We start from the raw sequence: 17,018 nt of genomic DNA on the forward strand, positions 1-17,018 counted from the left end.
AGGGAGTCCTATGGGACTCCGCGGTAATGGGGATTTACTGAATTCCGCCTCCGGAATTACCGGGTCACCGGGGTTGTAATGCCCCGGTGATTCCGGGAATAACGGAGGCGGAATGGTAATACGAGTCCGGCGGTAACCTGCTGGTTTTTTTTACCGCTAGACTCGTAATGAAGCCCATTGTGTTAAGAACCGCCAACCAATCTAATGTGTGTCCCAGGACATGGGTAGGTGTTAACATGTGTTGTACAAAGCCTAGATCAGCCAAGGACTGTTGTAGCTCCTTTGCAGATCGATCAGTGTCTTCGCCCCCAGTAATTAACATTGCCCAGAATAATGAAACGCAAAGCGGGTTTCAGTAGTGGTAACAAGAGGCTACTGATTACCTTTATGGATGGAGGGCGATTATATGATAAGGATATTAATTGTAGATTCAGTATTCATTGCTAATTTTTATATGGATCGAATCAATTCCCTTGAGAGAAAGCCCAGGAGATTCCCATACCTCGAGAGACTCTTTCATAATGAATGCAACCCCCACCCTTTCCCTCCGCTCTATCCTTACAGATCATTACATATCCTCTGGGTATTGCTAAATTAAGAGTGGGCCCTGATGCACTTGAACCCCAAGTCTCTGTCAAAGTGCATAGATCGAGGTTGTTAGACTCAATATAGTCGGCAGTCTCAGTCGCGTGCTTGACAAGAGAGCGGGTGTTTAGTAGAATGCAGAGCAGCTCAAAGGTCGGGTTACACATCACCTGAGTGTGTGGTGATTATGATGTGCCCCTTTCCCGTGATTCACGAGAACTTGTAGGAGATTGTACTTGTTCTTTGGTTGTTGATTCCCGATTAAGAAACTTCGGGACATTTGGTGAAGGTGAATCCAGGACGAGTTCAATGCTTTTTCCGTCCAAGACCTCCGCAACCCCAGGGACATTTGTCCGCTCACAAAGCTCAGGGGAGTCCTCTGCCATCCGTAGTAGTGTTTCATGGGGACAAACCGGCATGGCTGTTTGGGATTACAAACCCAAATGGCAGTGGAGGAAAATGCCATGGTTACTTGGGCACAGGTTGTGGAATTAGAACATTTGGATCCTTACTGACGAATTGATTATTATGTTTTCACTTTTTGCAGTTTCTTTCTTACCTTATTATTTGATGTGGTCTGTCAGGGTTATTTGGTTCATCCCTTTCAGGTCTGGTGGAGGAGGGTACATGGATTCCTAGTGTTATCTACCGATTCTAGTGCGGGGGGGGCAGCGTGGGAGTCTGAGCGCTGGACTACTGCAACATCTTCTTTCTCAATATGCCTAACTTCTCCCTTCGTCCTGTAAGGAACTCATGGTGGCAACAGTATAGACAGACACCAGTGATCACAGTTCAAGGGTGTTTATTAAACTGTATGCAGGTTGGAAAAAGGCCTATTCTAAACCTAAATCTAAGATGGGAGCAAGGGTCGACCATCAAATGGAAAAATAAGGCAGTCCTAGTGGCGTTGTGTCAAATAAAAAGGGCTTATACTAAGAAACCTATTGCCAAACCTTACAACTACTACAAAAAGGGTGTGGGATTGTTTTCAAGCAAAGAAAGAAAGTGTTCACAAATAATATGTCAGGATGCGCTAGCCTAGGTCTCCCTTCCCCATGTTTTGAGCATGTGGTAAGGTGGGATCTTGGAGCACAGAACACACTCGAACTCTCCCAGCACGAGTCGACAGCTTTGTTCCAGCTTCTCAGGAGCCTCGATGGCCAAGTCTCGTTTCTCACGCAAGTCTCTTGTCTTCGAGGGCCTGATGTATTCAAACAACAAAAACAAACGTTTCTTCAACAGATGAAGGTTTGTTTCCTACTTTCACTTAGGGTGAGGATTCTTCACCCTTGGGTCCCCCTCTTCCGGGCGCTGACCCCTGTTCCCATTGATATCGGGGCCTCATGGTTGTGTCTCCTGGTTCCGAAGGCCTGATATAGATTTTCAAATAACCAAAACAACAAACAAACACAAAGTCCGCTTCTACGTATTTCTCGGGTGATGGATTCACCCCACGGTCCCCCTCTTCTGGGCGCAGGCCCTTATTTGCTTTCAGCCTACCTCCACCGGGTTCACCCTGGCTTTTCTCTGGTCATGGCTTCACCACTGGATCTCCCTCGTTCGGGCTCAGACCCTTCTTAAATGTCAATGTCTTTTTCAATTGTTTGCGGGATTCACTTCCCTTGTTTACTCACAGTTCTTGGGTCAAAGGCTTTCAACTGTACAGGGATTTTGCTTGAGCTCCTGTGTGACCACTTTCCTAACATGGTGGCTTTCCTGCGGCCTTCTGGTACCTGTAGTTTCAAACGGGGATTGACCAGAGTCTCTCGAGTTAGCACCCACGTGGTACCGGTTCCCTCTGCAGCTGGTCTCCCTTTAACACTTTTACAGTTCTTTGAACAGTTCAATTTGCCACTTTGCGTCTTTCATTCACCACAACCCGGATCTTATCGGCCCTCCCCTCGACTCCCCGGCTGTGAATAACTGCTTGGCTTTCCTCGTAACTGTAGTCAGGGTCAGTACCACTGTTGCAGGAGTTTCCCTCGCTCCCACTTATCAGCATCGACATGCTCTGTGTTCCTTTGATATCTGTTGCAGCACACTTGGGCTATTGTCCTCGGTCTTAAGATTTCTTCTGCAACGGTTTCGCGGGTCTGCGTCGGAAAGGGCAAGGTCGTGTCTCTCCTGTCAGCCTTACGATATTCGCCGCCTTTTTGGACTGCCGGACCTGGATAGCTGTCTCATCGTGCGGTCTGCCTTGCTCGTACTGTGCTCTCTTGCTCCACCTTTTATCCTTTTTGGGGAAACGAAAGGGCCATCGGTGTGTGTGTCTGATCAATTGCCTGACTTTGCTTAACACTTGTATTGGGGCATGTCATGTAAATGGCTTTGGGGTTAGTCCATTGTCTTTCATAATGCGTGAAAGTGTTCCTGTTAGTTGGAAAAGAGGGGAAGAAGATTGTCAGATTGTGCTACCGAATAGGATGGGGAAACAGTGCTATATGGGATTACAACCCTCATATTAGAGGGTTTTTTAGTAATCTCAGAAGGGTGGGTTTTGAAATGAGTTGAAGGGTTTGTGAGGCAAACGGGAGTGACCGGAATTATTAGTATGAAGTGAAAGGGGGGAATTGTGGGATTGGTAGTGTTTTGTTTATGCAGACTGGCAGTGCAGGGAATAGTGACTAGAGGGGTATGGAAAAGAATGACCGGTTGTACGCTGGTAAGAAAAGGGAACACAGGGTTATTGGAGAGAGGGCTTCTAAATGTGACGGGGTTTGAGATCCTAGGGGTCTGATTGTGAATTTGAATAAGAGAGAATCAATGGGAGGAAGGGGGGCAGATGTGGCACAGCCCACAAAGGTCTCTGGGATCTCTCCCTCCTCGTCTGCGTCTCCCTTTGGGCTTTCTCCTGAGCACAACCCCCGGCACCCTTACCCAGGTGATCTTTCCCTGCTCGTCTGCCTTCATGGTTGGGATAAGAGAGGGTCAGCCCTTTCTTGGCCATCTGAATAAGGGATTCTTGAGGTTTGTTGGGGAGAGTACCCTCAGGTTTTTCACACCCCCCTTCAACTAATCCAGAATATGACTGCAAGATTTATCCTTAGCCTCAAGCCAGGGACCGTATCTCTCCAGCCCTAGAATCTCTCCACTGGCTCCCGGTTGCTGCAAGGATCCAGTTCAAGACCCTCTGCATCATCCACAAGGCCTTCTGGGGCCTGGGACCCCACTACATCCAACTCTCTCTCCCTAAATACCTCCCTGCTAGAGCCCTTCAGTCTGCTAGCTCGAACTCTCTGCAGATCAGACGCTTTCCCCCAAGCAGAGAGTGGGGGGTAGAGCGATCTCTCCTCCTCAGGCGCCTCCCTCTGGAATTGTCTCCCTGCCCCTCTCCGGCTTGAGCCGGATCTCCTTAAGTTCCTGAAAACTTCTCAATGGCTGCCTGGTTCATTCAGCACCAGGCCCTCCCCGGCCAGTTTACCTCTGCACTTGGTCTCCCCCTCCCTCTTACCTGCACTTGCTCTTCCAGGCTCCCTCGTCCTGCACTAACCTGGCTGGGCCTGCACTCCATTCAGCCCTTCCAGCCCGTCCCTCGCACTTAGCACGTCGACCTTCTCTCTGCTGCACTCTCTGCATTCCCCTGGCACTTGTCCACCTGGCACTTGCATAGGCTTGGGCTCTTCCCTCTTGATCGGCACAACCTAATACCCCCCCCCCCCCAAACGCTGCTTCCTCAGACTTCTTGCTACTGTACTTGCACGGTCTGAATGACACAAGGCCTAGAAGCGACCTTTTTATTTTTATTTTGTGTTTTTCTTCATCCCTGTTCGGCCCCTCTCCCCCCCTTTTTGTCTTGTTGCGCCTTGAAACAACTTTTGCTGTAGGGGCGCATTATAAATACCCAATAAATTAATAAAATAATAAACAAAAACTTAACTTTCTAGTAATAGTCAAGAAGCTCTGAGATTTGTCCTTAATTGAAGCTTGGAGGTTCTTCCATCAGGGGAGAGGGATTATACCCGCTGTTCAACGGTGCACTGGGGCTTTGCCAGAATAGGTATGTTAATCTCCTCCACATTGATTTCTAGGACGATTTTGATAGAAATTGAGCAGCAAATAGTGTCCGGCCATACCCCTGTGGTCCTAGATACGGACCTCACGTCACGCCTGCCCCCAGGGAGCCAGCCCTGGAAGCTTAACCTGATCTTGCGAGACACGGCAATCCACACTCCTTATTAAAGAAACCGTGGAGAGTTTACTTGAAGAGAATGATAATAAGAAGTAAATGAGGCGATGCTGTGAAAGCCGTTATTAGGGGTAAACACCGTTCATGAGAGTCCAGGAAGTGTAAAGAATAACATTGCCGGCAGAAGGGCCATTAAGGGACACCGAACACAAGCATGGGCCAATCCCCGAAGAGTATTCAAGCCCTTAAGTTAGCCAGGTCTGAGCTAGAGGCGCACCTGATGGACCGAGCAGCCACTGCACTACTTCATACGAAACAGTTCTATTACTCCAAAGGAAATACGGCAAACAAGATCCTTGCCACGAACTGTAGGAGCATCTCTAAAAGCACTCCTATTGCATGCCTGAAAAATACACAAGGTCGAAAGAATACTGGCAGATGAGGCTAAGCTATCCATCATGGGACGGTTTTACCAATCTCTGGTAGCGAGGGCCATTTTTATTGTCTGTTTGTCTTGCAAGGGTTTCTGCAATCGATAAAGATGGACTGGATGTCAGTGTTACCAGAGCTAATTAATGTGGATCAAGCAGGGTTTATCGCGGGCCGGTGCACTCACGATAACATTACAAGGGTGGTGGTGAATGTGATCTCGAATTGGATGTGGATTCACAGTTTTAGCTTTGCACGCGCATAAGGCGTTTGACAACGGAAACTGGTATACTTGGGGCGCACTCTGGAATCCTTTGGATTGGGCTCTAATTTTTTGAAGATGGGGATGGCGAAATTTCAGATCCTGAATACCAGACTGATGTCTTACCAGTCGTACGATCTGAACCAGTTCCGCTATACTGGGGCACTCGCCAGGGATACCCACTGTCACCTGTTGATCTTCGCTTTAGCTATGGAGCCTTTGGCTCAGGTCATCTGCCATGACGGCGAGATGAAAGGGGTTACTATCCGAGATAAAGGTCACAAACTGATATAGGCTGATGATGTGATGGTCTAGAGAGTTCAATTCCGGCCCTGATCGTGACGCTGACATGTTCTGAGGAACTTTCAGGTTTCTAAATTAATATGGCTAAAGCCGCCAGGGCATTAAATATCTCGTAACTGCAGGAACGAATTACCATGAGATGCAACTCATGCCCATTTAAGTGGGCAGAGTCATCAGTTGACTATCTGGGGGTTCGGATTGCTGGTATATATGGTGCGCTGTACCAAGAAAGTATTCCATGATTGTGGGCTAAAGCTCTGGGATTATTGGTGACATGGAACCTCCAGGAGACATCATGGCCAGGGAGAACAGCGGCAGTAAAAATGGCCTTGGTCCCGAGCATCTGTATGTGTTCCAGGCACTAGTGATACTGATATCAGCCAAAGTGGTGACACACATGCAAGGGGTCATATTTAAATACACCTGGGCCAAGGAACTTGGATATCGAATGGGCTGGTGGGAACGCAGCGTCTAGGAAGCCCAAAGGGCTTAAATTACCGAAAGCAGAGAAACAAACTCTCAAAGAATTTCCCAATGCAATGAACTTTTAGACCTGGATGACATCTCCACGGTTTACGCATACATGGCAAAATGGGAGATGTGTACAGGCGCATTCTAAATGCAAGATCATAAGTGTTTCTAGGTGCTACAAGTCAAGGGAGGGAAAACAGAGGGCAGACAAGACAAACGATCCTACTAGGCCTTGTGACCTTCAGACCGTGCAAGTGCGACACCGAGAGGTGCAGGAGGGGGGGTGGGGGAAGTGCGGTCAGGACCATTAAGCCTCTGGGTAAGTGCGACCAGGACAGCGCAGATCTGGGTAAGTGCAAGAGAATGTAGAGGCAAAGGCATCCACTGACACAGGCTTCATAGCCGAATGACAGAGAATTCGGGTGGCTGTGCTGGGGAAGGCTTTGCATGTGGGACACATAAGGTGAGGGGATAGCAGAAAGTGGTCAGTTCACGAGAGAGGAGTGGTGAGAGGGTTGGAGAGGGGGGATGTCTGAGAAGATGAGAGCAACCAAGGTGTGGTCGGCAGTGTGTCAGACCAAAGGGATAATAATAATAATAATAATAATAATAATAATAATAATAATAATAATAATAATAATAGAAAAAGAGAGAGGGATTAGAAGCATCCAGGTGGATGTTGAAGTCTCAGAGGAGGAGCAACTGAGAGGTAAAGGCAAGAAGAGGAGAGGTCAGCCCATTCAGAGAGGAAGATGGCGTCATAGCCAGGTGGCCAGTAGATGGCCACTGTCAGAGAGGGGCCAGGGGAGAAAGAGAAACTGCAGTCCAGGTATTCAAAAAGGAGTAGGCTTGCGTAGGACTAACAGAAGCAGAGACCCACTCCGAAAAGGTTGGGACCACTACACCTCCAGGCCGCTGGGTTCTGGGCTCAGGGAGGATCTTGAGAGCGTCAAAACCTGTGACAGAGCTGGCCATGAACCCTGTCTCAGTGAGAGCGAGGACATCCAGGTCAAGGTCTTCAAGGAGGTGGCAGATGAGGAGGAGGTGGCAGATGAGGAGGAGGAGGACCCACTGAGTGCCACCATAATGGGAGAGGATGAGATGGGTGAGGGAACAGAGACCATATGAGGGGTCCATAGGAGAGGGAGTAACAAAGAGGATGTTGGTGAGTCTTTCTGGAGGAAGCACTGATGTAAGTATCAGCACGACAGTAGGGGGAAAAAAGCAAGGCTGGGCACACAATAAAGGGGGCGAGGCATAGTAACATCAGAGGGGGACGCAGGGAATGGGAGAGAGCCTAGTGGAACAGCAGAGAGACAGTAACACTAGCGGAATGGGGACGAAGAGATTGGGAGAGAGCCTAGTACAGGGGTGTACAACTGATTTTGCCAGAGGGCAGAAGGAACCTTACTTGCTGCCTATAGTGGGCCAAAAGTAAATGTGGGAGGGGCAGGGGGCAGGGTGGGAGGCTTTTTCAACCCCCAATTTGTATTAAATACATGGAAAAAGAATACCTTTTTGAGGTGTACTGGTCTTTATTTGTATTTCAAACTAACATTTTGTAATACACATTTTCCATTCCACTTTTATCATTTCTTTCTTTGCAAAGGACATATCGGCACTAGAAATTATATGCAAATCAAACAGGACGAAAAGACTGACAATCTCTGCCATTTTGCACAGCATCTGGCACGGCTGTAAGTGCGCAGTGAACCATGAGTATGAAGAAATGCATTTTCTTTTTTTAAGTGGCAGATGAACAGTGAACCAGAAATACTGGATCAGTGAGAAACATTGCAGAGTTTCTCAGCTGTAAGTTTCTGGATCTCGTGCTCCAGTGATGTTGTTCCTACTCCCAGGATAGCAAGGAGATGTTGGTCAGTGAGTCGTGTCCTTAGACTGGATTTGTGTAATTTCAACTGTGAAAAAACGTGCTCACAAATGTAAGTACTGTCAAACATGGACACCCTCTTTAATGCTTCCCGGGACAGATTGGGAAATTGAGCAGTGTTCAGAGACTGGTAAAGTTCAATCACTTCCAGTTGAAGTTCAGGTGGCACATTGTCAACATCAGCTCAAGTGTGTGGTGTTGCAACCGGTTACCAGACATTTGGTCGAAAAAAATTGGTTGACTGGACAAATGGTTGAACCAATTTGGTCGAAAAACAAATGGTCGAATTTGTTTTAATTTTATTTTCACCCTTTTTTTTTTTACGTCGACCATTTGTCTTTCGACCAATTTACAGTCGACCACTTGTCTGGACAGCATTGCAACCATTGGTGGGGAGCTCCCCCGCCAGCACCACAAAGTGACTGAGCTTGTTGAGTGCATGGCCAGGGGATCCAGGGCAGCATGTGTGAGACTATGCCTCACCCATGGAAGTGCCCAGATTTATGTGAATTTTGTAAGGGTGCAGAAGGACTCTGACACAAAGGTGGCATGGTTCCGGGCTATAGACTTTTATTAGTAAGTACAGCAAACCCATCTTTCACTATTCCTAAGCGGCATTTCCCTGCTTCAACTAAAGATCTCAAGTCACTGTCAGGATGTCTATTAAGGCAAAAGTGTCCCCCATACTGGCCCTTACACTATACACCAAGGAATAAAGCAGCCCTGTTCTGATCCCAGGGGAATGCCTCCCTTCTCCTGGGGTGTGGTCCTTGATCCACACAATATTACTCCTGGTGTTCAGTCTCAAACAGCCTGGAGAATGACTCCCTTCTGAAGGTATCAAAGTTCCAAATAATATTTGCTTCTTGTGCCAGGAGAATGCCTCCCTTCTTCTGGCTTTTGATCTCAGTCTCGACACAAAGTTCCAATCAATATACACTTTTTCAGTGGGCCAGGAGAATGCATCCTTTCTCCCTCCCTACTTTCCAGGACCTTGAGCTAGTCTACTCTACAACCATACATAGGTCTACTAAATGTATAGGAGAAGGAGGAGAGGCTAGAGAGTGTGGGGGTGTGATCTTCTCACAAGGGTTATACCCCAGATGGTTGTCCTTCTGCCTGGGGCAGTGGGGGAAGTCACTCCCCATGAGATCCTCCTGCATCATACCACCCCCAGGGGACTATCTGTCAAGATCCGATGAACCTCTCCGTTCCCTCTCCTCACCCGAGTCTTCAATGGGGTCTTCAGGACTCTCTGTCCCTTTCATCCTTCTAGACTTCTTAGTCTTTTTAGCTTTCTTTTCCTTCTTAACGTGCAAATAGGGAGGCCACTGTGTCCTGCAGAGGATCAGGATCAAGGGGGACCCCAAGAAGCAAGCTCCCAAATGGTCCAGGGAAAAAGCCAGTTGTAGCAGAAAAAAACCCTGTGATATTGTCGTGATCTGGTCAGAACCTGTTGCAGCTGGATCAGGAAAACAAGAAAAACCAATTCCAGTAAAAGGATCTTCACTCCGGTAAGAAGATGACAGTCACTGAGGTGCCAGGGAAGTGTACTTCTCAGTTGCAAAGAGATGTAGAAAGTTGTCAAAGAAAAGCAACTTGTAGATGCGAAGATATTCTTTGGAAGAATTAAGTTGCTCGGGATTTTCGGTATGGAATGGGATACCGGGTGAACCGGTATGGGCAGTACGCCAGTATCAAAATGGTAGGGAAAGAGCACAGACCGGACCAGAGTAGCCCGAAGAAAAAGGTACGTAGGTCAGAAGTCAAATGGGTGAAAAAGAACACCGAACACGTAGCGGGAAAGTATAACTAAGCAAAGTCAGAACGGGTAAACATAAGAACGAAGTGACAACCGGGATACGGACCGTAGGCAGAATAAACCTTAAAACAAAATGATAGGTCATCTCCTAAGAAGAGGAGACACCGAACACGGGGAAAAAGACAGAGAGAAATAGAAGCGTGAAAGCGAAATACGCTGAATCCCAAAGTGAAAGCAGAAAGAATAATGATAAGAAGGAAAACACAATCGCCGCAAGGCAGACGAACGGAAGCGAGGAAGAGATAAACCAAAGGCTAGACAAGGTAGCACGGAGCGGGCAGGAAAGAGAAAGTGTAGTAGGGTTAAAAAAACAAACAATGCTGCTGGAGAGCTAGAAAAATCCGTTGCTGGGACACAGGAACGTAGTCCAAGCAAGCGCAGGTCCAAAGACGGATACAATGCACCATGTATCCGGAAGGGGCTGACTATATCCTGGTGGTTCCTCATGGCGGCCATCTTGGGAGTAAACTAGACCGCTGAGAACGGTTCCAATGAATAATAAAACCTAATCTCCATTGGTTCCATCATTTCCAGGGATGGGGCATGACACTATCGGGGAGCAGCCTCACCTCCCTTGCCTCATGGGAAGGGGTTCCACCCTGGGGAGAAGTGACGGCGTTCAGTGATTTGTCACAATGTACAATATGTGCAGTGTCAGTCAACACACCGTGTAACTGTCTCCTGCAACATTACATTGTCTACTAACTTACAGTTGTCCAAATCTTCCTCTCTAATTTTCTTACTTGCAGCAGACTAAGACCTGGACTGCCCCTGGTGGGGGAACTAGACACCACTTCATGGACAAGCCTAAGTGGTGGGATACTACTGCGTGCTGATGTGGGGCAATATAAAAGCATCATCACATTATTGAGTGTGAATACCAGGAGGGATTCCTTGCGCATATTGAGAGCATGCAGGATATATGGACATCATTCTGGTATTTGTTTTGCCAAGGAATGTTCTATGGGAACATTAAATCTCTCTCTCTCTCTCTCTCTCTCTCTCTCTCTCTCTCTCTCTCTCTCTCTCTCTCTCACACACACACACACTCTCCTTTTCTCTTTTTTCATGTTCTGCTTTTTCATGTTTTTGTGTTAATTTAGTAAATGTTTTAATGTTTCCATTTTTGTTTTCATTTCTTTACTTATTTAGTTCTTTGTTTCTTTTTTTTCCTTTTTTCACATTTATTTTGTGTCGATTTGGTTTTTCCATTTTGTTTTATTTGTCTTTTTCTTTCTGGTTCTCTTTTTTTTTTCTTATTTTCCCCCCTTTTTTCCTCCCTTTTCCCCCTTTTTGCTTTTTCTAGGATATTTAGGAACTCTACCCCTGACCTCCATCCTTTTACAACACAAACACTTTCACACAGACACCCGAGAGCACACACTGAGCGAGGCAAAGCACACGATAAAACAGCAGTTTCGAAACGGCAGCTGAACGAGAGAAGAAAGATGGCAAAACAGAAGGGGATCACAAGAAACCGTTACTTTCTGGAAACCTTGAGAATAGAAAGCCTAAGACCAGGAAACCAGGCTGAAGAATCCTGCACTGTGTGTTGGAGATACCTGAGGCCTTCCCACGCCTGCACTTGCGCGATCTCAATGTCACCTTGCCTAGTAAGATTATTGTCTTCCCCTGTTCCCCCTCCCTTGCCTCGTCGCGCCTTGAAACACTTGTGTATAGGCGCGTTATAAATGCCATATCATATCATAATAATGAAGGAGGGGAGAAGCACGAGCTGCCCTGGAACCGACCTTGGCTCCAAGAGCAAAGCGACGTCCATGAAATAAACGCAGCCGGTGAGTTGTGGAGACCGATACAAGACCGAACTGCGTTGATGCCAAGGTTGCAAACAGCAACATTGTATGGCGAGCACTGGAACGAACATTGTTAAAACGCGTTGAACTGCTGATGAGTGATTGAACTTTAAAAGGAAGATACAATACCTTTGACAGAGTGATCCGGCACCATGTGGGTGCTCAATTGAATGTCCCTTTAAGGTATCCAGCTGAGATGTGGTGAAAGTCAGAAAAAGGTTATATCAAGAAGAGAATGTGTAATTGTGAATCCAAGTGGTCCTGCGACAAGTTGAGCAAAATCCTGCGCACAGTCTAAAGGCTTCGATTTTCTTAAGTAAAGAAAGCTTTGAAAAGTAGATAAAGATTGTCCGAGTCTGGCAGAGGGAGATCAATTAAAAGGTTTGTGTTAAAGTGGATCTGAGCCTGGCAGAGGGAGACCCAGGGTGAACCGAAAAATCAGCTGAGAAGTTGCATGTGTGAAATCCTAAAAAGACGGAACTTTAATGTTTGTCGTGTTGCATCAGGCCCTCTGAAATAAGAGACTTTGAATGGCAAAGAGACTTTGGCATAGAAGGCCCCGATGTTGAGCTTTTGAACTGCATCTTTGGGCTATAGAAGCCAGAGAGTGTGCCAAGCTGTAGTGTTCTGCCTTGTCCCGTGATGAAAAAGTGGGGAAGGGAAGCCAGCAGCTTGAATATCCTGACATATGATTTCTTGAACACTTTTCTATTGCATAACCTTGTTTCCCACACTATTTGTATTTAGAAGTAAGGATTGGCAATAGGTTTATTTGTATAGGCCCTTTTATTTTGACAGACACTACTAGGACAGCGTTTTATTATTTGATGATGGTAGCTTGCTCCCATCTTTAGATTTAGGATTAGATGGGCATTTTTCAAACCCAATTGAAGTTCAATAAACAACCTTCAACTGCGATCACTTGTGTCTGTCTTACTGTTTGATACCATGGGCCTCATTACACGGATGGTGGAGAACCATGGCGCTATTAGCGCCATGGTTCATGCCGGTAAAATACCGGCACCGCCTTGGGTGAAAGGGGAGATACGGCCCCATTCCAAGGTTGGCGGGGCGGTAATTCCCCCTTCCACCATTGCCCTTCCCCATTCCCATTTTTGCCCCATAGGGCATAATGGGAATGGGGAAGGCGCTAATTACGGTACCGTAAATTGCGGTACCGTAATTAGCTCCCTGGGTCCCTTTGCGGGTTGGTTTTTAACGCCTGCAAAAAGCAGGCGTTAAATCCCCCAACCCGCAAAGGAACCTCGTAGTAAGGCGGTAAGGATTTACCGGTACCAGTATTTTACTGGTACCGGTAAATCCTTACCGCCATCCGTGTAATGAGGCCCCATGCCTTCTTTACACACCCCTGAACGGCGATCACTTGTGTCTGTCTTACTGTTTGATACCATGCCTTTCTTACACCAGTTAAGTGTTTTGTTTTTGTGTTTGGGTGGGGATGTGAGTAATGTGAGTCTGTGCGTGTTTGAATATCCGCGAGTCTGTGATTAGAAAGGCTTTTGGTGGGCGAGGGAGGTTAGAGGGGATTGGGGGGTGAACCCCTGCTATTAACGAAAAACATGCCAGTGTGGGAGGGGTGGGGGGAAGGAAGGGGTGGTGGGTTTGGTATGATATAATTTTATATTACAGCATATTGAGGACTGCAAAAAATCAACCGAAAAAACAACAGTCTTTTTGGTGTTCAGTCTTCAATATGCAGTAATATCACATAGAACCGTTTCCACTGGGGAACGAGGAGCTATTACAAAGTGTTCCGCAAATCAAGTTTCCAAATACGATACAAACTTCAATTACTGTTTTGTGCAGACCTTTCAGGTGTGGTCAGCTACTCTTAACAATCTCATCTCCCCTTTAATGAACCAATTTACAGCAGCCGTATCTTTGACCTCCCACCAGGCCCCCACCACCACTTGCTGTCACCCCACCTTGCTTTAGGTCAGTTGCCTGCACTTCTGCACCTTTCAGGGATATAAATAAAAAATGTTTTTTAGTAGGAGCTCAAAGCAGTGCCTGTAAGTCTCGCCTCACCCTATAAACTGGAGTTACCTTTGGGGAACTAAAGACTAGCACCTAAAGAGTTGCACATCTGACTTCCACACCTGTCCTAATTAACCATTCATTAACATTCCCAAATGCACAGTTAGTGTCTGATAGATTTGTGTGAATGGCACCAGATGGCCCGAGGAATAGAAGGTAGCCCCTGTTAAGCAGACCTCTAGACTAGAGGCAGGAGGGGAATCTCTCCCAGCTCCTGGAACTTTCTAACACTGCCTGTCTATGCCGCTGCAACTTTTATTTTACCATAATTCTGCCTCAATGCTGGCTCCATGTTTGAATCCCACCTTGTTCCAGGAGAAGGAGCCCACTCAAAGATGAAGGGCTTGCGGCTGTCAATGCACCCCCTCCCCACCCACACTCTCCAATTCAGCACTGAAGTGGCTCAGAGAGCGGGGCCCGCGCCAGAGCTCCCGAGAAGTGCCCTTGTCACCGAGCTCGGCTGGCCATTCCACCACTCTTAGTTTATTGTTTAAGCATCAAAGTTTCCACTTAATAGTGAAACTTTGAAACGTAATGAGTAGACAATGCTATAACCGTAACCTAGATTATACCCTGATGAACCCCTAGTGGCTTAATTGGGAACAGGGGCGTTCGCAGCTCTTCAACGTACCCATTTATCTTAAGGCTGTATGATTGGGAAAAGCTAATAATGACTCCAACCTCTGCTTCTTTCAACAGAAAATGGAACCATCAATAAAATGGAGATCCTTCAAATAAATTCTGGAAGATGGAATATCCAGAGGATGAAGAGCAGTCCTTCAGAAGATGGAGACGGCCCGTCTGCTACGCACTGGGATGAGGCCCAGGTGCCCAGTGCATGTCCAGAGTGTGGGGAAAGCCTCAGAGACCCATCGGGATCTGTGGGGCACCAGTGGTGTAAAAAAAGACCACATAGATGCACACAATGCAAAGAGACCTTCATCCAGCGCGCCAAGCTCACTGCGCATATGATGATTCACGAGCCGCAGGAAACATTTGCCTGCAGCATTTGTGGGGAGTCCTTCACCAGCAGCCCCAATCTAATGATGCACGAAAGATCCCACGTGCACGAGCAACTCTACAAGTGCACAGAGTGTGAGAGTAGCTTCACTGAACGCTTCCAGCTATTCAAGCATCAGAGGGTACATACTGGGGAGAAATCCTTCACTCAGGAGGCCGATCTGTCCCAGCACCCGAGAATCCAGAAAACATACCACTGTGCAGAATGTGGGAAACACTACACTTCTGCATCCGGACTGAGGATTCATCGGCGGTCCCACACAAGAGACCGGCTATACCAGTGTTCAGAGTGTTTCAAGGACTTCAAGTCGAATGCACACCTGATTATACATCAGCGATGCCACACGGGGGAGAGACCGTACAAGTGCACAGTGTGCAAAAAAAGCTTCACTCAGAGTTCAATTCTGGGTCAACATCTAATGATCCATTCTGAAAAACGGGACTTCGGGTGCACGGAATGTGGTAAGAACTTCAGGCTGAAATCACACTTGAAGACACATCAGCGAACACACACAGGGGAGAGGCCGTACCAGTGTACAGAGTGTGAGAAAAGCTTTGCTCAGCACTCTAATTTGGCTCACCACAAAAGGACCCATACGGGGGAAAAGCCCCATGGCTGCATGTTGTGTGATAAGCAATTTAGTCATTTATCCTCTCTGAAGCATCACCAGAGGTGTCACAGAGGGGAGAAGTCTTGAGATGGGGACCATGTGTGAGCAAGCCTTTCCTCCACGCTCCCTCCTGAAGCATCACCAGAGGTGTCACAGATGGGAGAAGTCTTGAGATGTGGACCATGTGTGAGCAAATCTTTCTCCTGCACATTCATCAAGATGAAAACCCAGAGAAAGCTTTACAGGTGCATAGAATGTGGTAAGTACTTTCACAAGCGTCGCAACTGAGAGCCACCAGACATCTCAATCAATCTGAGTTTGTTACCTTGTAAGAAGTGTAACAGAACCTAAAGGTCAGGTGCAGGCAAACATCGGAGGATCTATTCTGTGGTGTGCAAGAACATTTCTGACCCCTCCCCTCACCCCTCCACTGGTCCAAACATGGGATCCAAACTGTGCAGAAGGGAATGGAGACCCTTCCTCATCTGTGTTATAATAGGCCCGTTACTGTGCCTGGCACTAATTATACTTGGAAGTTCCTCTGCTTACCGGACGAGTGCCAACAGCACTGGTGTGTGTCTTTGGTGGCTGAACAGAATGCAAATGGAGTGTGCTGCCGTCGGTGGAAATGCATGCCACCGCACATGCAGCAGGCTGCACCAGGAAGTGGGTGGGAAGCGGGATGGGGGGTATATTGGTGGAGGGAATGGCGGGCGCTGACATACGGCGGCTATGATTATAAATCAGAATTATTTTTGGCTTTGGTTATAGTCCGATGGAAAGCCTTACGAATTACTTTGACTGCCAGATGGGTGCTGTGAAGGGTGAAAACAAAGGAGAGTCACGGTATGGTGCCATTCAATAAAATCAAGACATCATTTTTAAACTGAATGAATCTTTATTACGCTGCTGCTTTAGTAATGTGCATTGGTTTGGCTGACAGCGTACGGTCAACTGACGAGTGGTTGGGGACGTGCGAATACGCCAGGTGAGCAATCGGTGATGACCAGTAGTGTGCACACATTGTGAAAAGCCCACATCATCTGTGAAGCCTGTGATCAATAGCAGTGGGATTGGGCAAGGAGACTCTGGCAGACAAGAAAAGCCATCAGCTGTGTACAACCACCCCTGGATGGTAGTATTTGGAGATCTCTCAGAGTATCTTCCCTTTTCCAAACTTTATGTATGTTGACCCACTTGGAGAGGTCAGACTAGATGGCCATTACAGGGTTCGAAATTGAAGGAAGCTGGGAGCTAGTTAGATCCTGCATTTAGCCTAGAAGTGCCTGGTTAGCTTAAAACCAACAGTTGCCTGGGGCTTCTTTTTGGCTCCCCAGGCCAACTGATGCAGAACAAACGTAACTATGTGAATTTAAATCTATGCAGTTGGGACACTCTACAAACAAACTTTAGGACACATCTATATGACATTTAAAGCATAAGAGTCATAAATAATGGGTACAGTTATAGGTTTGCATTTTATGTGTAAGTTAGATTTGTGTAACGCTGTGTACTAGCTCCTCGTCAGGGGTAGCGCCTGGTGACTGGTTACTAGCGGCTCACCAGAAGCTGCTTGTAGTTCCTGTTAATCCAAACTTAATTTTGAGCCCTGCATTATACCAAACT

At 47.1% G+C, this 17,018-nt stretch overlaps 1 pseudogene; it reads left to right on the forward strand.

Annotated features, from left to right (window-relative positions):
• LOC138564643 (zinc finger protein 729-like) overlaps positions 1–16,278 on the forward strand; it is a 325,173-nt pseudogene extending 308,895 nt beyond the window's left edge.
• Positions 16,279–17,018: the final 740 nt, after the last annotated feature.

The sequence above is a fragment of the Ambystoma mexicanum genome, chromosome 1p (assembly GCF_040938575.1).
Source record: "Ambystoma mexicanum isolate Mex_15411 chromosome 1p, UKY_AmexF1_1, whole genome shotgun sequence".
Classification (NCBI taxonomy): Eukaryota; Metazoa; Chordata; class Amphibia; order Caudata; family Ambystomatidae; genus Ambystoma; species Ambystoma mexicanum.